Below are 26922 nucleotides of genomic sequence, written 5' to 3'. Positions count from 1 at the left end.
CTCTTTAATAAACTTTTCTTTTTCGTTGAGTCCTTAATTAAACAAAAATTTTAATTTTGTCCTCAGAACTTTTTATAGTCCCTGATAAATTAGCAAGTTTTGTGTTTATTTCCTTGTAATTTTTTTTCAGTTTTCTTAGTTAAGACTAAAAAAATTCTGTAATTTAGCAGGGAGCAAACAAAAAATTTGCAAATTTAAAAATGGTAAAACAAATTATCAAGGACCAAAAATAATATTATTATTTTATTAGGAAATCAATGAAAGAAAAAATTTATTAGGGATAAAAAATATATTTAAGACATTAAATAATATCCAAAATTGATATGAATTAATTCTTGAGTGTATTTAGCATTCACTGTTATGTATAACAAAAAAAAAAAGAAATATGTTATTATAATTTGAATTAAAAATATTTTCTGTGTTTGAATACCATATAAATGTACATATATCACAAATTTCAAATTAAATTGATTAATTAATGTATTAAAAACATACTAAATCCATTTATTTTGACGTGTTGACAACATGATTCCTAGGATTGATAATCTTGATATTGGTACATTTTGCATAATATTCAAATGGGCCATTATGTTTTTTTGGTCATGGACTGAAGTTGGAAGGGCCCTCAAGTCTTGCAAACTTACTATGTGTTTCATTGGGCCTTATAAAATTCTAAAATGATTCAGCAAAGTTCCCTACCAAATTGCTTTATTCTTGACACTTTCGAAACTTTATAGTGTCTTTTATGTCTATCAACTCGAAAATGTTAAAGAGATATAGGATGAGTTTTGAGATTGTGATAGATAAAGGATAGTGAATTGAAAGTAGGTGTGTTGGTGTGGGAGGGAAACTGACATAGAGGGGAATGAAACAAATATAGGTATGTATATTGAACTGAACTGAAATAATGGAAGCCTAAAGACTGAAATTACAAATAAGATAATCTTCATTTTCAAAATTTTTAAAGCCAGCATAATTTGTTTTTTGTTTGCAGCCTGGGTATTGGTTCCTGTGCATGAACCACCCGTTTGATGCACTGTACGTGAGACTTGTGCGCACATAAATCCAGCTTCACAATTCATCTCTATCTTCATAATCCTCCTACAGATGAAAACAAATTTTATGAAAAAGAAAAGTGATATATATATATATATATATATATATATATATATATATATATATATATATATATATATATATATATATATATATATATATAGTCATAATTTCAATTATTATAATATGGAAATATTATTTTCTTTTCTATCCCTCTCTTCTACACACACATCTCATTTCCTTTCCCACAAATGAAGAATCGTTATTCAAATGATAAACTGATATGCAAGCTAGGACAATAGCCACGACTGATGCAAACGAAACAAGTAGCATAGAAGTACTTGTCAATATTCTCCATTTTATATATGCAATCTATAACAGATAGCATCACACGGGTATATATGTATATATGAATCATGCCATAAATGTACACAATATAAATAACCTTGCATGTGCACCGAGTCAAGAGAGAGCACAATACCTGGGGAATAAAATTACATTGATAATCTTGTGTGCATATTTGCGCCAGTGATAACCATCATTTGTTAATACTGTTGTGTCATTTTCGCATGAACCTTCTCATGTTGTAGTATTGTTCCAGTTTCAATCATCCACGAAAGCACAGTTTTTTCTCCTGTGTTCAGGTTCCTGCTAGCTGACATGGTCTTTATTGCACCAGAATGTGGCTCTTTCAGATCATGTGCCACAACCTTCTCTGATTGACTCACCGTGGAATAAGAAATTCCCAGCACCTCTTCATATATTTCTTTCTTTATAGATCTCTTGGGGCATGTATCCTAAGTTTCGTTCGTCAAATCCACACCATGTATCCTAGTTAAATGTCTTAAACCTCTGGTGCGGTGTTGAAGTCTTGCAATAAGTTCCAACCCTAGAAATATCTTATCTTTGAGACCATTGTTTTGAAGTCTTGCACTAAGTTGCAGCCCCAGAATCTTGTCTTTGCCATCATCATCAGGAGGGTTTGAATTTTCACCAACTAATAACACAGGAAACCCTGAACTTTCTTCCATCTTTATCATTGTGTAATTGCCGAATTACACCTCAAGACTCTCTGTGCGAATACTTTCTGGTATGGATGTAGAACCAGAAGCTAGACCCATCTAACAAAAATTATGAGTTTGGTCTAGCTAGAAAGATTAAGTATTTCGATTCGAGTTTCTAATTGTTCCACACAATCTCAAAATAATGCCAATAAATTCACAACTTAATTTGGATGTTAATAAAATCTGCTACTAGCATATATTTTAAACAAATATGATAGTTTAGCCTTTTAGATTACATACGAGATATTATTAATATACCCACACCAATTATGAGAAGAGCAGTTGGAATAAAGATAAAGTATATTGCATGTTTATTCCTGTACCAGAAACACTACCTACTTTTACTACTACTAACAGGGATGGGAAATAAGGTTTCTAGACAATTATTTTTTGTTGTATATGATAACAAAGAAGGATATCAGCCAACCAAGAGGATTTTAATCTCGTCCAAGGGACCTGTTGGAAAACATATGTGGGATGCCCCTCTCAACAAGATTTTCTCCACACGCATCGGTGAAGACTCAAATCTTTGACCACATGCTTAAGGAATCTCTGTCTAGTACCACTTGGATAAACCATTTGTTGGTACCAACAATAATTATGGTGAGTGGCTTGAAAGAAATTATGAGTACTCTAACAACTGTGGTTGCTTTGTAAAGTATTAGATACTTTTGGTACCTTGTTTACCAAACATGAATTGCCTAACTAATCTACTTCTCTCTCAAAATGTTCCTAAAAAGATCTTATTTGTGTGGGTTCCTCCTTGAACTAACAAAGACATTGGTGTAGATATGCAACAAATCAATTCGTGTGGGTATCGACCATGACTTTTAAGGAGAATACAAATTAATCATGTAATTGTGACTATTAAATAACTCAATTTAGAATAACGAAAAAATTAGAACTTTTACCTTATTTAATTAATCAATGAAATCATGGTCGTTGAAGATGTTTATTGGCCATGGTTTCCGCAAAGGGTAAGACAAAGCATAAAAGAGAGGGCAAAGAAATATAAGACACGGTCAATGAATTCCAACCAAGTAGATCTGCAACGAAGGCCCATGAATGGGATTTTGTTTTCTGGCTCATGGATCTACCACAAACAAAAAGAGCACAAAAAGTTTAGAAAAAGGAAATATGCCAACACGAAAAAAAAAATAATTATAAAGTGTGATTAGGGTCAGTCTTGGACCTGTGGGTCTAATAGTCTATTTGGTGAATACAAAAGGAGGTGATGGACTTTATAGTGCAGATTTTGTGCGGTGGAAATAATTAGAGGTGTGAGAGGGATAGTATGATGTATATTCAGGGTGCATTGGCACAATTACTCATTATAAAGCTTTGAAAGCTATTACGGTGGAAATACGTTTTTCTATTTGATGTTATCAGCGAGACTAGCAGGATTGTGTGTTTTGTAATCCGTGTCTTTCCAAAGCAGCCAATGGGGACATCATTATACATTTAGTACATTACCCACTTTTTATTTGGTGTACATTCTTTTAATGTTAAATTGGGTCCAGATGTGGATAAGAACAACTAAACTAAGTCATTTAATGTATTGCTTTAATTTAATGTATTTAAATTATTAGTTATTGATTTGAGAAAAAATATTATATCTTACTAACAAATTTAATATGTGGATAGCATAGACTGCCAGTTTAAAAGTTTTTACATTGTCAATGATCAATTAAAAATATTCTTTTGCATGACTTTCAAGGTAGTTATCATCAAAACAAACAAACTTATCATATATATATATATATATATATATATTTGTGATTTGATGACTCTATAAAACATATTTACACTACTGTTAATACATATTTAATTTTCTCTTAGTTCTTACACATGATAAAAAAACAAGAAATACTTTATTATAATTTGAATAAAAAAGATTGTCTTTGTATTTAATAACTATAGATTCTAAAAAATAACCGGGCTTTTGAAAAAGTTCCCATAGTTACTAATAACCAGGTATATAATATCTGGTTATTTAAAAGTAGTTATATAAATATAACTAGTTTTGTAGTTATAGGTATTTTCAATAACTTGATTTTTACATAAAAATAGTTGTAAAGTTAACTTATTTTAAAGACTGGCATTTTAAAATAACCTACTTCACTCATTTGTCATTTTCGTTTACCTCTATTCGATCTTGGCTTTTGCTGTTCTGCACTTCTGCTACACTAACGCTAAAACCACTGAGGAGAGCCCCATCACGGCAACGAAGAACAGCACCACCACCACGGAAAACCCCATCACAGAGGCAAAGAAAACACTACCACCGCAGAGAACCCCATCACGACAACGAAGAACAATACCACCACCGTGGAGACAATATCTTAGAAGATGCAGCTATATTACCTCCAGAGTTAAGACAATATCTTCCAACTATGTTGACATTAAGACAATATTTTGACATGTTATTAAGACAATATCTTCCAACTTTTACTAGCTTAATAAAATATGGTGTTCTTTGGATATGTTAAGAGTTGCTGCACCGACTATAGTAAGACAATTTACAAATATTTAATATTTAGTTCAATCTAAAATTATTGCTTCCAGAAACATGAGATTATTCTGGTATATGTAATCTAGAGTTATCATGTTACATACTTATTACACAAACATTATAGAAAGTTCTAAAAATTTGTACCTATAATAAACATTCGTGCATCACCCGAATGAATATAAATAAAATAATTTCATAAAAAGAACTTAGAGAGTGATTCTTGGTGGTGCTTTTGTAGTAAATGGCAATGTGAATCCAACTGTTGAAGTCAACGTGAGTATTTCCATCATGTATTCAAATTCCTAATCTTCCATATAAATATTATATCATTCACAACTCTATCTGTCTAACTCTTTGGTTGGATTTGTTCCGAATATTTGGTTATTCAGAGGCTGCAGACGTTGTATTTACAAGTGGGGTAGATGTACTTGGAGTGGGGATAAATGTTACCCACCAAGTTGTACTAACTGGTACCCACCAAGTTGTACTAACTGGTACCCCCTTTGACAAATTCTTTTGTGCTCCTTTGCTATACTTGAGTCATTTTGTCTTACTAAAATGGGTAACTTTCCTCTAATAAATCTTGTATGGTTTACTATTTCTTCAACGGTTATAGTAATTTTATTTTATTCTTATTTCAGAATTTATGCATAAGGCTCCAGTGCCGCCTCAGAGTTTGATAGTCACCATTTTCGGTGTGTCAAGCACCAGCAGCGCTTCGAGACCATCAAGGGATGGTCTTTCCATAGGGAGAGGCGTGTCCAGCTCAGGGAAGACAAGTATCCTGACTTCCAGGGAGATATCTCTCGCAGACATTGGGCACGACTAGTGACCCCTATGGCTAAATTTGACCCGGAGATAGTCATAGAATTTTATGCCAATGCCTGGCCTACTGAGGAGGGGGTTCGGGACATGCGCTCACGGGTGAGGGGTCACTGGGTCCCCTTTGATGCAGATGTCAGCAGCCAGTTCTTGGGTGACCCATTGATTTTGAAGAAAGACCAGCAATGTGAATTCAGCTAGAGGAGGAGCCAGGCAGACGGTTTCGATGAGGAAGCCATCACCCAACTGCTGTGCATACCAGGGCAGGATTTCGCCCGGACCGCTGCAGGGAGGCAGGTACGGATCATGCACACCAGCATGACTACCTTGACCCAGATATGGATGACACTGCTGCATAGCAATGTCTTGCCTAGCGACCACAACTCTGACCTCCCTCTGCCTAAGTGTCAATTGGTGTGTGTTATCCTGACATAGATGAGCGTTCACATGCCCCAAGTGATTGCTGATGCCATATATTTGTTTGCAGAAATAGCGCCTACTAGGCACCCTCTGGACCCAGAGAAGTCCAACAGGGCCTTGGGGTTTCCGGCTCTGATCACGGGCCTCTGCCAGTCCTACGGAGTTCCTATAACCCCCAACAAGGTAATCCGACCACTGATCACCCGAGCCTTCATCGAGAAGTAATGCACGCCTAGGCAGGCACAGAGCAACGCACATCAGGATGCGGGCGCACCGCCGCCACCTCGGCAGGCCGATTCGGTTCGGCCACTGCGCGTGGAGTGGTATATATATCATTTGGTTCGCCAGCAGGCGGCCAAACACCATGGACAGGTGCAGATACATGAGTGTCTCTACCGGTTCAGCCTCAGTCAGCAGGGCCAGGGTTCTGCCCCTTTTGTATGCCGTACCCCAAAGCAGTTTGGGGCTGAGGTCGCATGGCCTGGTGACTGGCCCGATGCCCAGGCAGGGGAGGACCCTACTGGATCCTCGGGTGAGGTGGATGAATCCCGTATGGATGAGGATATGAATGACCTGCTCGGTTTCTTGCGAGGGAGCGGAGCCACATGACCAAGGTCGCTGCACTTTTTTTGTGATTAACATTACTGCTTTCAGTTATTGTTTTTGTTGTCATCTAACATTACTGCTTTCAATTATTGTTTCTGTTTCCGCTATGATCTGGCATTACGGCTCTCAGTTATTTTGTCACTGTTTTTTGTTGTGACTTACCATTGCATTCTTCTTTGTTTGCTTTGTGATTTGACGTAGGTAGGCCGTGTGTGCCCTCATCCGCATGACCTTTTCAAAAAGAGAAAATAAATAAGTAATAATAACTTAATAGATGAAAAATAAATAAAAATAAATTTGGTTAGCTAAAAAGCCAACATGCTTTTGATGAGAAAATAACTTCTAGCTTTTCTTTGAACAAAAATTCACCGATCAAAACGAAGGGTTTTTTGTTGGAAAATGTGTATACACCTGAAGGGTGAATGCTGTGAAAATTTTCCCGAACGCCCCTAATGGACTCGGATAAATGCGTGAATTGATAAAAGAACATGTTTTGGGAGCACTGGGTTGACTAAAATAGGAAATAAATCTTGAGCCCTAATGTCACATGACCATAAAAAACTTAATGCTTGAGTGTCCACATGGGTGCATGTATGACCAGTTTTGCATAAAATTTTCTAATCATCAGTGTTGCATGTGTATCATCGAAATAATGTGGGACTTCTCCTTTTTCCCTGAGCCGCTGGCCAAACCAACATCCTGACATATATCATGTCTAGCCGTTCTACAAGCCTTGAGCCAAAATCCCAACTTACCACAAACCCTGCCCTCGGAAGAAAACAAAAAAAATAGAAGACAGTTCCCGATCAAAGATCGGAGGAATTAGGATAAAACACTTACCTGTGTGAGATTGATACACTTCGAGTGATATTCTTCTATTCTGTCGGGCCCAGTGTTTCCTCTAAATGGTCGTTTAGGAATGAACGCTAACATCCGAAATCTCATTTATGGTTATGAGAAAATTTCATCAGCATACTCTCCTTTCCCAATAGGCACATTGTTTTTCATCAAAAAAATCATATATGTTGCTCTGATCAATTGGAGGCTTTGTTTGTTTACTAAAGCATATTCGCATTTTAGTGAAAGAACACTGAGACTATTTAGTCTCACAAAAGAAAGAACTACGTAGGTCTGAGTTCTTCATCACAAATGGAGGATACGTAGGAGCAAAAGTCTCGCTTTTGTCGACCACCCCACCTTTTGCTATCATGACCCAAGAGTCTGGTAGCATGCGGAGACACCTTTCGGTTATCCGCACCTCGTCATTCGGAGACCCCAAGTTCGATTGACAAGCAGAGGCCAATGTGGTCATCTGCACCCTTTTCGAAGATGTCAGCATCTCCCGATAGAGACTATTTTAGTCTCGCACATCACAAAAGCAAGAACTACGTAGGTCTGAGTTCCTCATCACAAATTGAGGATACGTAGGAGCAAAAGCCTTGCTTTTGTCGACCACCCCACTTTTTGCTATCGTGACCCGTGAAGTCCGATGACATGCGGAGATACCCAAGTGGTTATCCGCACAAACGATTTCTGTTAATCCTAACCCGTGAAGTTAGGTGGCAGGCGGAGATACCCAATTGGTTATCCGTATAAACACTCTTTCGCTATCCGTCAGACTCAGAGTTCGGTAGCATGTAGAGACTAACGTCGTCTTCTGCACCCTTTGTCAATCAGGGGCAAGCAAACCCATTGACACGCAGAGACTTATGTCTTCTTCCGCGTTTTCTGTCATCCTGACCCGTGAAGTCAGGTGACGTACGAAGATACCCAAGCGGTTATCCGTACAAATAGTTTCTGTCATCCTGACCAGTGAAGTCAGGTGACGTGCGAAGATACCCAAGTGATTATTCGCACAAATGATTTCTGTTGATCCTAACCCGTGAAGTTAGGTGGCAGGCGGAGATGCCTAAGTGGTTATCCGTATAAACACTGTTTCACTATCCATCAGACTCAGAGTACGGTAGCATGTAGAGACTAGCGTTGTCTTCTGCACCCATTGTCAATCAAGGGCCAATGAACTCGTTAACACGCAGAGACTTACATCGTCTTCCGCACATTCTGTCATCCTGACCCGTGAAGTCAGGTGACGTACAGAGATACCCAAGCGGCTTTCTGTACAAACGGTTTCTGTCATCTTGACCCGTGAAGTCAGGTGACATACGGAGATACCCAAGCGATTATCTGTACAAACGGTTTCTGTCATCCTGACCCGTGAAGTCAGGTGACATGCGGAGATACCCAAGCGGTTATCCGTACAAACGGTTTCTCTCATCCTGACCCATGAAGTCAGCTGACAAGCGCGAGTAGCATATGGTCATCCGCACCTTTCATCAACCAGGGGCAAACGAGCCCGTTGACGCGCAGAGACTAACGTCGTCTTCTGCACCTTCTGTCATCCTGACCCATGAAGTCAGGTGACATGCGGGGGTACCGTATGGTTATCCGCACCTTTCGTCAACCGAGGCGAACGAATTTGACGGTATCAGGATGATGTTGGTCGCTCGATTCTGATTATTTTCAAAATTTTCGCAGGTTTACTTTAGTCGTCCGAAGATATTCAAGCCCAACGACGCACGAGATTCTTCTCTGCTGGGCGGGGACGATCAAGTTCGATAGCGCGTGGAAACGTCGTGGTTATCCCATTTTATCGCTTTCAAGACACTAAAGTTTTGTTGACGCTTCTGATGCCTTTTCTTTCTTTCTGAATGACAGGTTCCGTTGGTTGGGATATTGACCGGTCGAATGATGTTCCGCTCGAACGAAATTAGTGTCTTATCTTTACTTCGCTTTTATCTCCAATAAAAGATAAGTAAAGAGGGGCAACTGTCATACCCTAATTTCATCCGGGGACCATTGTTTGGTGGCATGCAACCTTCGCTTGACCACCTCGAGGTACTTAACACCCGTTGTTAGGTAATCCGTCAAGTTTCTCAACATTCCGAAAAGAAAATGTGTATCATTACGAAATCCGTAAAGTTTCGGAAAGGAATCAGCAAAACAAACACAAAAGGGATGTATTTAGTAAAAACAGAAAGGGGGTGCAAATAGCAACCAGGCCCACTAGGGCCTTCCAGGATGTTCCAACAGAAGGCGGTGCCTTCTAGTGGAAGCAACCTAGCTCGCCTAGGTGGCAACCACCTCCCTCTTTTCTCCTATAAATAGCAGAAAGAGGGTAGAGTAAATTGTTCAACCCTTCTGGTAGTTTAGGATTCTCTCGAAATTAGTGAGGAAAATTTTTTCTGTGGAAAAAATCCAAGCCGAGGTGCTTCCGTAACGCTTTCGAGACTTTTCCGTGAGCGATTTCGTGAAGATTCTTCACCGTTCTTCATCGTTCTTCGTCGTTCTTCGATCTTCAACCAGTAAGTTCCCAAAATCGAATCTTTCAATTCATTCTATGCACCCTTAGTGGTCCCCACTTGTTTCGCATACTTTTATTTTCATTTTGTTTGTTTTCCGTACCCCCTTTTAACGTGCTTTAACCATTTATTTAAGCCATTTTCTCACCTAATAAATAATAAAATGATTTTCAACTGAGGAGTTGCAGCAAAAGATAAAGGATAAGAGGTGAGAGGACGCGCCATCTACTAGAGGATAAGCCATGGAAGGAGAAGCTTCACCACCAAAAGAGTGCCTTGGATAAGAAGCTTACAGAGGAAGCTTCAATGAAGGAAGAGAGTGAGAGAGATAGAGTGATGCAATCCTACCCCCTAAGGGCATTGGATAGAAGACTCCAAGAAGATTGGGCCAGAGATGCAAGAGAAGGCCCTACGGTTCTCATGAGCCTTAAGGTAGATTTCAGGCCCATGACATGGGCTAAGTATGAACTCACTTATCTTTGTATATTAGATTAAGGTTTCATTATTTTTGGCCCTTGTATTTAGGGCTCCATAATATAGGTAGGGTACCCTGGAAATGTAAGATTTTTCAGTCCTTGTATTTTACGGCACCTAGACTAGTTTTTGTATTAGGGGTAGTTTTGTAAATTTCAGAGGGAGGGGGGGGTGAGCATTTACTTGCTACTCAAATTTCAATTTGAATTTGAAATTGAATTTGTGGAGCCAGATTTTGGAGCCAAAATTTCACTAATTATGATTAGTGAATTTCAGCTATGGTTCAGTCCACTAATCCAAGATCAAGTTTAGGATTCTCCACTAAGTATGCTTAGGTGTTATGAGGCATGTAAAGCATGAAGGACATGCACAAAGTGAGACTATATGATGTGGCAATGGATAGTAGCAAGCAAATGCTCACCTCCCCCTCTAAAATTTAATAGGATTGAGCTTCTCCCAATTCAATTAAATTTATTTCCCAACACACACATCAAATATTCACTTAATGCATGTGAAAATTACAAAACTACTCCTAATACAAAAACTAGTCCAGATGCCCTAAAATACAAGGGCTGAAAAATCCTATATTTCTAGGGTACCGTACCTATAATATGGAGCCCTAAATACAAGGCCAAAAATAATGAAACCTTAATCTAATATGTACAAAGATTAGTGGGCTCATACTTAGCCCATGACATGGGCCCAAAATCTACCCTAAGGCTCATGAGAACCCTAGGGCCTTCTCTTGCATCTCTGGCCCAATCATCTTTGAGTCTTCTATTCAATGCCCTTAGGGGGTACGATTGCATCATAGAGGGTGTGGGGGGGGGGGGGGGGCGGGCATGGGAATTGAAGGAGATTAGGAAGAGAAGTTGAACTTTGAGGTGTGTCTCACAAGTTTCTCAATCATCAAAGTTATGACAAGTGTTACACATGTTTCTATTTATAGCCTAGCACATGGGAAGCTTCCTTGAGAAGCGAGGAAGGTTGCTTCCTTGGGAAGTAAGGAAGAAAGCTTCCTTGAGAAGCTAGAGGGGGGCTACTCACACCTCTCCAATAGCTAAGCTCACCCCCATGCAAAAATACATGAAAATACAAAAATTAAAGTCCCTACTACAAAGACTACTCAAAATGCCCCGAAATACAAGGCTAAAACCCTATACTACTAGGGTACCCTTAACTTGTACCCTTAATTTGTAGGGTTCCCTACAAACCTAAAATGGCCAAAATACAAGGCCTAAAAGTAGGAAAACCTATTCTAATATTTACAAAGAAAAGTGGGCCAAACCTTGGCCCATGGGCTCATAAATCTATCCTAAGGTTCATGAGAACCCTAGGACCTTCTTTAGCAGCTCTAGCCCAATCCTCTTGGAGTCTCTTGCTCATGACTCTGGTGACTGATCCCTTCCTAGGGAGGATTGTATCATCCCCTTCCCCTTGAAGGGGATTTGACCTCAAATTTGTTGGTTCCTCCTACTCAGTATCGGCTCCACCTGCAAAAGGAATTAAATCATAAATGTTAAAAGTGGTGCTAACTCCATACTCTTCTAGGAGGTCCAACCTATAGGCATTTTATTGATCCTCTCCAAGACCTGAAAAGGTCCATCCTCTAGGACTAAGCTTGGATTTCCTCTTAGTAGGGAATTTATCCTTCCTAAGATGGAGCCAAACCCAGTCCCCTTCATTAAGAACTAGCTCATTTCTTCCTCTATTTCCTTTAGTAGCATACACCTTTGGTTGGTTCCTAACCCTCTCATGCAACTTCTTTACAAACTCTAACCTTGATTCCCCTTCTTTATGTATAAAAGAAGTGTCAAGTGGGAGGGGAATTAGGTCTTAGGGTGTTAGAGGATTGAACCCATAGATAACCTCAAAAGGGGATTGCTTGGTGGTTCTATGAATCCCCCTGTTGTAGGAAAATTCTACATGAGGAAGATACTAATCCTAAGACTTATGGGTTCCTTTCAGAAAAGCCCTTAAAAGGGTGGATAGAGACCCATTCACTACCTTTGTTTGCCCATCAATTTATGGATGACAAGTGGTAGCGAAAAGAAGCTTAGTTCCTTGCTTAGCCCATAAGGTTTTCCAGAAAAGGCTAAGGAACTTAGCATCTCTATCTGACACAATAATCCTACGCAAACCATGGAGTCTCATAATTTCCCCAAAGAAGAGTTTTGAGATGTGAGAAACATCATCTATCTTATGCCATGGTATAAAGTGTGCCATCTTGCTAAACCTATCCACCACCACAAAGATAGAGTCTACACGTCTTTGGGTTCAAGGAAGCCCAAGAACAAAGTCCATACTAATGTTTACCGAGGGTGCAAATGGGATGAGTAAGGGTGTGTATAGCCTATGAGGTATCACCCTAGACTAGGCTTGTAAACAAGCCACACACCTAGTGCAACACTACAATAAAAATGACCTATACCTACAGACAAAAACTGTCACTATAAGTAAAAAATCCGTAGGTAAATGTATAATGAACTTTGTCCTACAGATGTTTCTTCTGTCAACTTTGAGGGGGCGTATAATGACAGCTAATTGTCTGTCACTATAGGTTTTACCTACTATGTATATTGTGTAGGTAAAAGTCATTAACTTCTACTTACATCTCCTAACTGTAGGTAAAAGTCTTTAACATGTACCTATCATCTTCAACTGTAGGTAAATGTTTAGATCTTAGAGAGAGCTTATAACATACATAATTGAATGTGGGCAGTGCAACAATCCAACGATCCTTCCAGCTCCAACTCCAACTAGCTTTGCCAAGTTCATAATTACCTAGGCCTTGGCTAGAGCTGACCCTCCACTATTAGAGTGACAAGACATCAAGACCCTAATCTAGTACAAGGACCATAAAGATGTCTACAATATCTTTTGCATATATACACAAAGTTAGAGTGACAAGACATCAGAATAAATTCAACATATATTTCAGTTAGACATAATTTTATAGTTGTGCTCTTAATTTTATTGATTTATATTTATAAGAAATAAATTTAAATATAGAAGTATTAGCTAATCACCATTTCCCTAATCAAATTAATCAAGAACAATTTTAGACCCATATAATTAGCATTCAAAATCCTAAATTAGACTACATAAACATAAAAGGAGATTCTACTGTGTGCGCATGTTCATACATTAACATAATTACAGTTCAAATCTGTCTTTCTTTTTGAGTTTTGAAAATAATAATAAACATAAAAGGAGATTCTACTGTCTTTCTTTAATGTCTTCCTCAAGAAGCCCCCAGAAGAAATCTTCTGTGTCAAACCTGTGTATCAGATAGGGGTTGAGAGTCAATGCATTTTTTTCCCAATTGGGAAGGGGAAGGAAGAAAAATGAAAAAGAAAAGTAAGAAAAATGCTACTCCAATGATCAAGAAATAATTTGCAGAGTAGCTTTGTCCTATTGAAATAATAATTTTACCATCAACATTATATGATTATGGAAAGATCATCAAACTGTCAACAATCATGAGAATTTTCAAGAGTTTACCTGAGTACACTCTATCAAGCACACGGGGAACAACACAGAAAATAGTTGGTTTTAGTTCCCCAACATCATCAATTAACAATTTGACATCCTACAGCCATTGAGTAAATGATGGTCATATTCCAAATCCGAAGTTCAACTTTTGTGTGTGGGGGGGGGGGGGGGGGGGGATCAAACAAACAAATCCAAAGTTTAATTATTACATCAAATGTTCATTTCATAATGACAGATATACATATACTACATATACTTACCCCACGCCAGAAACCAATTGAAGCACCATGCCATATGAATATCTCCTCAATGGTCCTAAAAAAAGTATGTGCGAGTGGAAGGTATGATATGTATACATCCTTTTCTTAATAGGAAGTTCAAAGCTCTGAGTTTGATCCTGTGGCAGTATTAAAAATTGAATTAGGAATGGGAAACACAAAATATTCAAAGCAAAAGACATAATTAATTCCTTGAGGTCATGACTGAAATTAACCTCAGAAAAATAAATTCCAATGTATATGATTCTGTATAAATTGGTCAAACCAAACAATCCCCAAGTTTCCATTTACAAGATATCCTTATATTTTCATTTCCATTGAACAAAAAAGTTATATTCATTAATTGCTGTAACAAAGACATAAAAATGAATGCTTCTTTCTAAAGCACAAGCATTTTAGGAAAGAAAGGAGAGAATCAACAAAACTTACTCTTGAGATACTTTGTTGCATTTGGAAATGTCTTGAATAGCTGAAAAGTTTCAAAACAAATATTTGGGTGAGACTAACTGTTTACAAAAGATTGTACACAACTCTCAAATCCTTCCTAACAATTAAACTGCTATAAAAAAGAGGGTTTAGATAGGAGAACCTCAGGTATCTTCTTCTCTTCTGCAAGTGCAATTGAGACCTCTGAATGGCATATAATAAACTCTATAGCCCCAACACCTGTGTCATATGAATGAGAGTGTCAAAGCAACTGAAAATTATAAGTTTAATTTGAAAAATGAATATTTGTACAATGAGATATTCTCCCAGTACCATGCACCATTTGAATTTACTGCATGCAGTAAACTTCAAAAAACATATCATTGTTAGAAAAGTTATATATCACAATTTTAGGTAGCGGACAAGTTTCAGTGTAAGTTCTTTACTTGCATTATTTTAAAAGGACTTTGTTCGTAAATAAGTGGAACTCTATGCAAAGAGTAGATATTCAATATAAGAAACAAAGCTTCAATCTAGAAATATCTTATTCTCCATTAAGCTCAATAAGGACTACAAAAATCCAACTACCAAAGAAACAATACAGTAGAAATAGAAATAACAATAGATACTCAGCACAAAAAAGAAACAAAAATCAACATATCAACATCTAAATAACAAGGGAAGCAAATTCAAAAATAAAATGTACCTGCATGCTCATAATCCATTCTGCAGAATTGGCACCATAAATACCACATTTTACACCCTGCAAATCAGCAATATATGAATTAAGCTGAAATGAACAAATTGCTAGAAACTATAAATATAATCATATGCAAATATGAAATATCAAAATCATATAAAATAAGGATATCCATGTCAAAGAACCAAGCACTTGAACTCACATGACCATGGTTCTGATTCACTCTTGAGCTATTCATGCACGTGCAGATAGCCACATTACCAAGAACATATGGTCATATGTCTCACATTACCATGGTTCTATTTTGAACGAAATAGCTATCTGCCTCCTATCCTATTGAAACAGAATTGTTTAAAATATGTCATATGTCTCATTTAACTAGTCCTCCTCCGGTTAAACTACTTCCACTGCATTCCAACCCCATCCCTTTATCATGTACCGGGTAATAAGTCTCAACTCTTAAGTCAAACTAACAAAACTATGGGCATTTAAATGGCAATATTTAAATTTGAGGAAACGATTTACATTTATAGTTGTAAATGAGTTTTTATTCAATATAACCTTTTTAATTAAATATTAAATGAATGGGTAAAATTATTTTATATTATCAATACAAATATATTATACTAACATGAACTGAATATTATTTAACATAAGTAAAACAACTGAGTATGTTGTAAGTATACTAAAAGTTTTAACTTCTAATTAAGTGTTTCATTTTAATTTTTCATAAATGAAAAATAAAAAATCATATACAAGTTTTAAAATAATTATTAAAAATCAATAATCATTAGATAATACTCCAATAATTAAGTATTCGTACCTGTTATAAAACCTGAAGTGCATGTATATATATAAATCTGAAGGGTGACGCAGCAGAGGGAAAATAAGCCTGGAAATGATGGAAGATGATGACGCAGCGATTGAGGTGAGGAACCATGTTTCCCCAGAGCCAGAGGTGGAGGACGCCGGAGTGAGATTAAAGTGAGATTAAAGTTTCATAGATCGATAATTTTTTTAAAATAAATTTGTAATTTTGTGTGAAATATGATATTTTAATTGATAGTTTTATGTATAAAACGTGAATTACACCTTTTCGCTTTGAAAATTTTCTTTTTATCAGATTTCTCTTCTTCTTTCTTATATGTCTTTCTTGATTTCCTCATCTCTTTTCTAATTTAAACTAATTTCCTACTCTATTTTTCAATCTCACGTGATTTTCTCTTATTTCTTTTTAAACATTTTTTAATTATTATTAGTATGAAGTCTACCTCCAGCTTTTCTACTTTTGCTTTATGGTCTTCAGGAAGCAGCCGGACCTCATCGATCAATTGGATACACTAGGAGACATTCTCAGGGGACACAAATTCCAATTCCTAATAATAACCTTGCATATTTATGTTTGAATAAATCTCCTGTAATATATTACTAATATATTATTAAATGAAAAAATATTAAATATATATTTTTTAATTTTATTACTTTGTAAGAAGTATTACAAGCATCTCATATATACATTTTTTTAAAACATCCCCAAATAATATAGCCAAATCTGTTCAATAAATACGAGGATGATACAAATACTCTAATACTCTACTTATACATTGCCTATTATTATCATCCCCAAAAGTAACAAATGTTAGGACACTTATTAGTACCAAAATCTGCTTGAAGTATACTGCATGCAAAGTTTTGTTCTAAATTATATATACTGTACCTGACTAATCATATAAGAAGCTTGGTTCCAATTAAATGCGAAATAACTGAGGATGATCGATCAAACTCATCAATAAATTTCTGGCATAAAGTAGTAGGGTCCTTCTGATCAGCAAGATATTCAAGGATGCTTTCCAAACACTCCTAATAATAATAACAGCAATTGCTCCCTCTGCCTCATTTGGAGAAGAGGTAAACCTGTAATCATATGTAAGCTCTTCCCACTGTTCAAAATCGGTGACAGAGACAATGAGTGGTTCCCACGAGTTTGTGATCAAGGGTTACTCACTAACGAAAGGAATGGGCATTGGGAAATACATCGTGAGTGAGACTTTCATAGTGGGAGGGTTCCAATGGGCCATATACTTTTTCCCTGATGGTAGGGACCCCAAAGATAATGCCGCTTATGTCTCTGTCTTCGTTGCACTCCATTCCAAGAGCACCAACGTTCGTGCGTTGTTCGATCTCACGTTGCTCGACCTATGCAAGAAAGGAGAGCACAAGGTTCATAGCCACTTCAGTCACTCCCTCACGATTGGGCCTTACACTCTCATAAACCATGGCAGCATGTGGTTAGTGTTAGTGTTTTCTTTATTTTTATTTTTAGAAAATAAATATTGAAATGTATCTTAGTTTTTTAATATTTTAAAATTTAGTTTTAGTCTCTATACAAACTTATTATATTCGTATGTCCAACATTTATGTAAACAATATAGTCTTTAAAATAAAGCAAAGTGTTATTGATTTTTTTTTTAATCTTTTTTCACTATTGTCAGGGGTTAAAGAGATAGCTCTTTTATTAGAATATAAGACATAAAAATTAAATTTTCAAAGGAACTAGAGAACCTTGTGATTTTGGTGATATGATTTGGATATCATCATGATTTATTAGCTCTTGTATCCATTTTTTGTGGTGTACATTACGTAGTGATCAATGATGCACTTGTTCTGTAATAGGGGCTATACGCGGTTTTTCAAACGGAGACACCTTGAGACGTCAAATTTTCTCAAGGATGACTGCTTGAAGATAAATTGCACTATTGCGGTTTTAGTGTCGTCCATAGATTCTTCTCAGTTAAACACAATACAGGTTCCTGAATCTGATATTGGTGAACATTTTGGGATGTTGTTAGAGGATGAGGAATCATTTGATGTTACTTTCTCGGTTGGTGGAGAAAGATTTCATGCTCATAAGCTTGTTTTGGCAGCTCGATCAACCATGTTTGAAACTCAATTTTTTAATGCGATGAAGAAGGATGATCAGGAGATAGTTGTTATTGACATGGAACCTAAGGTTTTCAAGGTGTCACATTAATTAAAAGTTCCTCTTTTTCTCTATACCTTTGTAGCTGTTTTTTGTTCCACACAAGATATATGCTATTTAATTCAGTTAAAATCTGGCCTATCGTTTGGTTGGTTATCTAATTTTAATCGTGTTCTATGTTGAGCAGGCTTTACTTCATTTTGTTTATAGAGACACTCTTTGGAAGATGAAGAGCTCTTTATGTTGGATTCGTCATTCTTTCCTTCGTTGTCTGAATCATTTATAGCAAAGTTGTTAGCTGCTGGAGAAAAGTATGGTTTGCCAAGACTAATGTTGATGTGTGAATCTATACTTTGTAAAGAAATATCTGTAGATTCTGTTGCCTATATTTTTGCTCTTGCTGATCGTTATTGTGCTACCCACTTGAAGTCCATCTGTCAAAAAGTTTCTGCTGAAAACTTTGATGGTGAGTTTCCATGCTTAACTTTCAAACCCAACTCTACATTTGAGTTCATAGCCGATTACTTCTTAGCTTGTAATATAATTTCATCATTTTGGTGTCTACATTATTTGTTAGTTGATAGTTGAGTCTCATATCATTTCTTTCATTATTATGTCTATTGCAGCCGTGATGCATTCTGATGGTTTTGAGTATCTTAAGAAAAATTGCCCATTACTGCAATCAGAACTGCTAAAGACTGGAGTAGGATGCGAGAAAGAATTTAGTTGAGAGGGAAAATACTAAATTGTATGTTCTTAATCCAAGGTCTAGTTTAGAGGAGTGACGACCTAAGATCCAAGGTTGGAAGAGACCAGAAAAATATAAAAGAAGATTATATATATAGTTTTGCAGTAATCTTTTTATATATTATATTATGTTACTTTATAAATGAATTGAAATTACATTCTTCTATAATGTCTCTATTTTATATGTCTAAATTAAAATGTGGTATGTGATTATAAAGAGTATTTTCTTAGTTTTTTTTTCCCTGTGTTACATTTAAAATTCATGTTAATGAATTTGTGGCTCACTATTACAAATCAGCATGCATGTGATAGAGATTCTCAACCCTTTGTCCTTTCTTTTGGAAATACATTTCACACACTTTCTCTATAATTAGGCCAAAGGTATCTTTCTCTCTCGTATGTTACCACATCTTCAAGTTTCATCCAAAATTTCCAAATTTCTTTGTCTCCCTCACCTAGTAAACTATTCAAGCTCCATCCAACATCAGTTCGTGACTATCTTTGCAATTCAGCAGCAAAATTTTGCACTCACCATGAGTATTCTTGCTTCTTTCATCTATCTATTTTTCTACTCTGCTTTACTTGCACTCTCTCTCTACTCTCACCCACAGGTTTTACCACCGCAACCAGCGGGTACAATCGCTGGTCATAACCATTTTTCGTCACACCGGCATTGCTCAGTTTGTGCAGTTTCCAACTCTGAACAGTCAGAAACTTCTACCCCCTCTTAGTTTTTTTTTTTTATATCCTTTCCCACTGCACATTGGATATGCCCTCCATCCTCTCTTCACCAAATTTTCACGCTGCAACAGCGTGCTCCACCAAAGAGACTCTGAATTTCGGTCCAACACCGCATTGAAAGTCATCGTTGTGACTCACAATGCCCAGTGCGGCATCAATCTGTGAGCTGATGAGATACAGAGAAGAGAGAAAGGATATACGGGAACCGAGAATGTGATCACTAAGGAGAGAGAAATAGGATACATGAATTATGGAGGAGAGAAAATTGAGATTTTATTTTAATTAAATGTATAAAATTTCTTTAATACCCTGAAATAATTAATTTACATTTTAAAATAAATAAATTTTTTGTCCTAAATATTTTGGTGTACAATACTAAGATTGTTTTCGTAATTATTTGTTATCTAAAAGTTTAAAAAATACAAAATTAAAATAAAAGGTAAAATCTGATTTCAAGATTGAAAAAACTGTCACTTATTGATGCTTTCAAGAAAGGAATAACTTCAGATTCACTTTGGAGTGTTCTTTACTCATGAAACCATTCTACCTTGGAAGATACCCAGTTGTGTCCATTGTAGCTACAAAAAATGAACTCATCAGTATCTTCACGAGTATATCCTGATATGTTTGCATTGTGAAGGGAACATATGTTTTACACCCTACATGGCCTCAAAATGTTGAGGAATCTAAGCCCTTCTTCTGTACCGTCTGTTTTACAAATTCTAAACAAAATCTCACCTTGGCTGGTAGGTTCCCGAATCACATCTATTCCCACCATCATTGAATCTTGTTAACTTACATCATATCCTCTTCCTATGTTTTCATAATTTCCATCTTGTTTTCTTTTTTCCTTGTCAACCTTCTTTGTTGTTTTGAATCTTTATTTGTTCCTATTAACCAGGTGGCATTGAAAAAACCTATATAACATCTTCAAAGTAACACTTGTCGTAACTTTGATGAATGAAAAACTTGTGAGAAACACTTCAAAGTTCAACTTCTCTCTCTAATCTCCTTCAATTCCCACACCTCGCCCCCCCCCCCTCCCCCTCTCTCTCTGGTATTCTCTTCCTCCATTGAAGCTTCCTCTTTAAGCTTCTTATCCAAGCCACTCTCTTGGTGGTGAAGCTTCTCCTTCCATGACTTATTCTCTAGTGGATGACGTCTCCTCTAACCTCTTCTCCTTTATCTTTCACTGCAATTCCATGGCTAAAAATCACCATTGAAGGACCTTATTGAAGCTCAAAGATCCAGCCTCCATAGAAGCTTCATAAGCAAGCTTCCAACAAGTGGTATCAGAGCACAAGAGCTTCAAGTAGGTGCTCCTTAAACCTCCACTAATTTTCAGCTTTACTTTCTCCTCCATTGTTGTTTCTTCGTTTCTCTCCATGTATCTCCTCACGTGTCTTGTGCTGAATGTTGTTAACATAATTTTTTAGAAGTTCCACCGATTAAGCTTGCTATAGAAGCTAGATTTGATTTTCTATGGTTCAAATTCCTTGTTCTTGTTCTTGAACCATGAATTGTGTTGAGTTTAGGTTCCTTTGAGTTTTATATTGTCAATTTTTTTGGCTGAAACCTAAACCATAAAATTCTTACAAAAACATTAAAGTAGAAGAAAACCTCAAAAATCTAGAATGACATATTCACCAATTGTAGTTTTGTCATAAAAGTCATGTCTAGTCATGAAACTTGTCACGTAAGATTCCTTATGTTGTGTTGAATTTTATTTTTCTTTTTTCTTTGTCTAACTCATTTGTTCATGAGTGTATGAAATTTTTTTAGCCTATAATTTGATTTGAGTCAAATCTTGCATGTTAATTAGTCCTTAACATGTTCATGCATAATTCTTAGAGAGTCTTTGATTGTGAACCTTTTCTTGAACTTTTAGGTTTCCTTATGATTGTGTCTATTGTGAATTTGAGTTTTGGTGATTGAATTGCTGGCTGAAATTTTGATCCTAAGTGAATGTTGAACTCCTAAAGTTGTGGTAAATAGGCCTAGTGAATTTAACATACATAGGAAAGTTGAAAGTAAACCAAAGGAAATCAATATACCATGCTTAAAAAAATTCAAAGTCTAAAATCGCTGGTGCTGGCAGCTTGAACATACGAACTTTTAAAAATTACTGGGAATTTGTCACTGTGAATTTTAAGCTGAACTTTTTACTGAATTTCCTTGGCATATAGAGAAAAATTATATAAAAAGAACCAAGTGATTTGGATAAAATAAAAAAATAAGAAAAATCATACAAGTTGACAGGAAAAATAAAAAGAAGTGAGAATGGAAGTGTGCTTGTTGTTTTGGCTCAAAATTTGTTCCTTATGGAAAGTTCATATAATAAGTAGAGGCCTAAATATGTTCTTGGTCCTTTTATGTTTGTGTTTTTTGATATTTGGTCATTGTGTTCATTTTTCTAATTTTAGTCCTTATAATAAGTTTATGCTTTTCAAATTTTGGTTCCTATAAGTTTTTTGCTCATTTTTAATCCTTGTAAGTTTATGTTTTTCAAAAATGAACAAAATATCTTACAGTAGGAACAAAAAATGAGCACAATATCTTACAGAAACAAAAATTGAAAAAGAGCGAACAAGGACTAAAATTAGAAAAATGAACTTACAGGAACCAGAAAAACATTAATTTACAGGGACCAAAAGCATATTTAGGCCTAAAGTAGACTTGAGAATCTATTCAAAGAAGTTTAAACTATTTCTAGAAAGATGTTTTAAACTATTTATCTTTTAAAGAAGTTTTCAAAATTTTAATTTGTTACTAAATAAGCCTCTTACTTTTTTGTTATTAGTCTTCTTTTACTTTTTAACTTTCTTTTTCAATATCCCTTGTATCTCTCACCTAAAACAATCGTATTTGAGTCAAATAGGATAAATATGAACAAGAATTCCTTTTTAAAATATTGACAAAATAATTTACTAGAAAATTAAATTATTGAGTGACTAACGAGGGGAAAGAAATTAAAGGACCGATATCATGATATTTTTAAATGTCTAGATACCAAATATAATAACCATAGGTATGTACGTAAGGGTCATAGCTTGTACACCATTGGTTTAACCAATAATCAGGATGTGCCACAAGCCTTAAAACAAGTAGAGCATTCAATGTGGTTTTTTTCCAAGCCTAATCTGGCTAACTCACAGATTTAATGAGTTTGGTCCATGGGTACATCAAGGCTATCGTGGAAGAGTGTAATATGTCTCCCATCATGGGAAAGGATATTGTGTCTGTCAGATAAATTAACTTCATTTAAATATCAACAACTACTTTTTTTTTGTTTTATCATGATGTCCCTGTCTTTTTCCATTATACACTCTTTCTTTTTGTCTTCCTTCATTCCCTGCTTATTTTCTTATTTTCTTGATGTCTATAATACCTCATGTGAATCACACCGGAACGAGAAAAATCCTGAGGCTGTACAGGTATGAGAATATACAGTTAAGGATAACTTAAAAGAAATTAATTGATACAAATGTTGGAAATAAGGCTTTTTATGTTTAGGAAAAGTGCTTAGGAATATTGGAGACTTTGAATAGAAACTTGATAGGAAGGAGAATTCTTTATGGAGGAGAGAACTTTGTATTTTTGCTTGATGCAAATGTGTAGGATTACATCTCTATTTATACTACTCTAAGGAGAACTCTAGACACACTAATTCTAGAGAGTTCTCAACTCTAGAGATCCAAAGAGTATTCTAGAGAATATTACAACTATAAGAAATATCTAGACACTCCAAACACTACAAGAATTCTCTAGAAACATGACCCATAATTACTTAAGCCCAAAATAACTAAGTCCAAGGAACCAAATAATTAATTTGGGCCCAAATCAAGTTTATATTTCAACATCCCCCCTTAAACTTGATTTGTGACTCCAAGCATACTCCTTAGCTTCACGAAAGTTTCCAACTTAAGTGGCTTTGTGAAAATGTCGGCAGCTTGATCTTGAGACATCACATACTTCAACTTTACCTCCTTCTTCTCAATGCATTCTCTTATGAAGTGGTAACGGGTGTCGATGTGCTTACTTCTTTCATGAAAGACTGGATTCTTTGCCAAAGCGAGTGCTGATTTATTGTCAACACATATTTCCATAGGTTCTTCTTGTGGCATTTTTAACTCTTTCAACAAGTTTCTTAGCCAAATTGCATGACAAACGCATGATGTGGCAGCGACATACTCGGCTTCACAAGTTGATAGTGTGACTATTGGTTGCTTCTTTGACATCCAAGTGAAAGTAGTATCTCCCATAAAGAACACAAAACCAGTAGTGCTCTTTCTATCATCCAAGTCTCCACTCCAATCGCTATCACTATAGCCAACAATGTTATAATTGTCAGAAGAGTAATAGTGCAAGCCAAAGTTTGTTGTACCTTTGATGTATCGAAGGATTCTCTTTGCCGCCTTGAAGTGAGTTGTGGTTGGAGCTTCCATGTAGCGACTTACTACTCCTACAGCATAGAGAATATCCGGCCTTGTACATGTCAAGTAACGTAAACTTCCAACCAAACTTTTGTAAAGAGTTGGATCCACATTCTCTCCTTTTTCATGCTTGCTCAACTTGCTGCCACATTCCATCGGGGTACCAACTGGATTGGCGTCATCCATCTTGAACTTCTTAAGGACTTCTTTGGCATAGCCTTCTTGGGTGATGAAAATTCCATTGTCTTCTTGTTTTACTTCGATGCCGAGATAATATGCCATGAGCCCCATATCCGTCATCTCAAATTCATTTGACATATCTTTCTTGAACTCTTTGAACATGCTTGGATTGTTCCCTGTAAAGATCAAGTCATCTATATACAAACACACAATCAAAATATCTCCACTTTGCGCTTTGATATAGAGTGCATGCTCATATGGACACTTGATGAAGTTCTTGTCTTAAAAGTACTTGTCGATTCGAACATTCCAAGATCTCGGTGCTTGCTTGAGACCGTACAACGCCTTCTTCAACTTCAAGACTTTTTCTCCTTGCCTTTTTACTTCATAGCCCAGTGGTTGCTCAATATAGACTTCTTCTTCGAGAAAACCATTCAAGAAGGCTGACTTCACATCCATTTGATAGATCTTCCATTTATTTTGGGCTGCCAAAGAAATGATCAGTCTAATAGTTTCAAGACGAGCAACAGGAGAAAATACCTCATCATAGTCAATTCCTTGTCTTTGACTATAGCCTTTAGCCACCAATCTTGCTTTGTATCTCTCTACTTCTCCTTTAGCATTCTTCTTTTCCTTGTACACCCATCTTACTCCGATTGCTTTGTGTCCTCGTGGAAGTGTAGTAAGTTCCCACGTATCATTCTTCGTGATTGACTTGATTTCTTCGTCCATGGCGTCTTTCCACTTTATGTTTTTCGCCGCTTCTTGATAGCTTAGAGGCTCACAATCACCAAAAAGACAAAAGAGGTTAATGTCGTTTAGGTTTTTGGTTACCTCATAAATCTCTTCAATGCTCCTTAGTCGCGGTGTCCTCTCACTTGAACTTGTTTCATCCAGCCTTGGTGTCGGTGAGGCAGGTGGTGTAATATGTTCCTCTATGATTGGTTGTTCAATTTCATCATCTTCTTCAAAATAAGGAAGAAAATCATACTTATCTTCTTGAACACTCCAATCCCAACAATCTTCTTCGTCGAACTCCACGTCGCGACTTATGACGATCTTTCTACTATTTGGATTATAGAGCTTGTACCCCTTGGATCTTGAGTCATAACCCACAAACACGTACTTCTCACTTTTATCATCAAGCTTTGTCCTCTTTTCGTCTGGAACATGGGTATAGGCAATGCTTCCAAACACTTTGAGGTGAGAGATCCCGGGCTTCCTTCCACTCCATGCTTCTTGTGGTGTCTTCTCATGCACGTTTCTTGTTGGGGAACGGTTTGTTAGGTAATCTGCACATGCCACTATTTCAGCCCAAAACTCCTTCGGCATCTTCTTGCTCTTGAGCATGCTTCGCACCATGTTAAGTATGGTCCGGTTCTTTCTCTCTGCTACTCCATTTTGTTGTGGCGATCTTGGCACTGTCAGTGGGCGACGAATTCCATGGTCTTCACAATATTTGTTGAACTTATTTGAAGTGAACTCTCCTCCTCGATCAGATCTCATGGCCTTGATGGAAAGACCACTTTCTTTCTCCACGAGGGCTTTGAACTTCTTAAAGTTTTCAAACACTTCTGATTTCTCCTTCAAGAAATAAACCCAGGTTTTTCTGGAATAATCATCAATAAATAGGAGAAAGTACTTATTCTTACCAAATGAGTTGGGTTTGATTGGTCCACAGACATCGGTGTGTATGAGCTCTAGCGGCTTTGTTGCTCTTGTTGTTGATTCCTTTGGAAAACTTTTACCAAATTGCTTCCCAATTAGACATCCTTCGCAAAGTTGGTCTGGGTGGTTGATGCTAGGCAAGCCTCTCACCATCTCCTTCTTCGCTAAACATTCTAGACTGTCGAAGTTGAGGTGCCCGAACCGTAGATGCCATAGCCACGAAGAGTCGGTATAGCAAGCCTTGAGACACTTTGCCACATCATTTTGAATGTTCAAGAGGAACATTCTATTCTTTGACATAGGCACCTTAGCAATCAAGTTATGTCTACAATCTCTTAAGAAAAGACTATGTTCTTTCAAATGGATGTCATAGCCTTTCTCTAATAATTGTCCCAAGCTCAAAATATTATTCTTCATGTTAGGCACATAGTAGACATTGGATATGAATTGATGACTCCCATTCTTCAAACGTATGAGAATTTTACCTTTGCCTTTGACTGGTATCTTTGAGTCGTCTCCAAATGAGACATTGCCAGTTGCCGCTTCATTGATCTCCACAAACATGCTTTTATCGCCGCACATGTGGTTGCTTGCACCGGTGTCGAGGTACATTGGAGATTGATATACTTATATTCCAATCAGACAAAGTTTATCCATTAACTGAAAGGGCATCGATCACCCTAAAAAAAGTTATAGAAGTACATCACTATTGTTTGACAAACAAACCGACTGGACAACTACAATTCCACATTTTCCTGTTATCATCACTCAGATAAAAGTAGAATTGATAGTTACGAAGAACAATTTTTCATCCTTTAACAAAGTATGTCATCTACAGAAAAAGCGGAGTAGTAAGACAAGAAAACATAACTCAAGTTTCTGCATCACTGCCTTAAGAAAATTAGTCACCAAACTTTTTTTTTTACAGAAGTCACCAAACTTTTCATTAAATAGTAGTGCA

General features: G+C 36.6%; 1 long non-coding RNA gene and 1 pseudogene across 2 annotated transcripts; one reads left to right on the top strand and one right to left on the bottom strand.

Annotated features, from left to right (window-relative positions):
* Positions 1–13475: 13475 nt before the first annotated feature.
* LOC114399483 lies at positions 13476–17168 on the bottom strand. 2 transcript variants are annotated; one of them, XR_003663741.1, is made up of 7 exons: positions 16930–17168; positions 15219–15275; positions 14676–14752; positions 14516–14555; positions 14069–14205; positions 13818–13905; positions 13476–13593 (listed from the first exon to the last, which is right to left on the bottom strand). It is a non-coding gene; the product is annotated as an uncharacterized LOC114399483 (long non-coding RNA). The 2 variants fall into 2 exon arrangements; XR_003663742.1 differs by lacking the exon at positions 16930–17168 and adding an exon at positions 16036–16179.
* Positions 17149–19074, top strand: LOC114399482 (annotated as a pseudogene).
* The last annotated feature ends 7848 nt before the right edge of the window (positions 19075–26922 follow it).

This window comes from Glycine soja, chromosome 19 (assembly GCF_004193775.1).
Source record: "Glycine soja cultivar W05 chromosome 19, ASM419377v2, whole genome shotgun sequence".
Taxonomy (NCBI): domain Eukaryota; kingdom Viridiplantae; phylum Streptophyta; class Magnoliopsida; order Fabales; family Fabaceae; genus Glycine; species Glycine soja.
The sequence above is the reverse complement of the archived record's forward strand: the minus strand, read 5'-3'. Positions and strand labels throughout refer to the sequence as shown.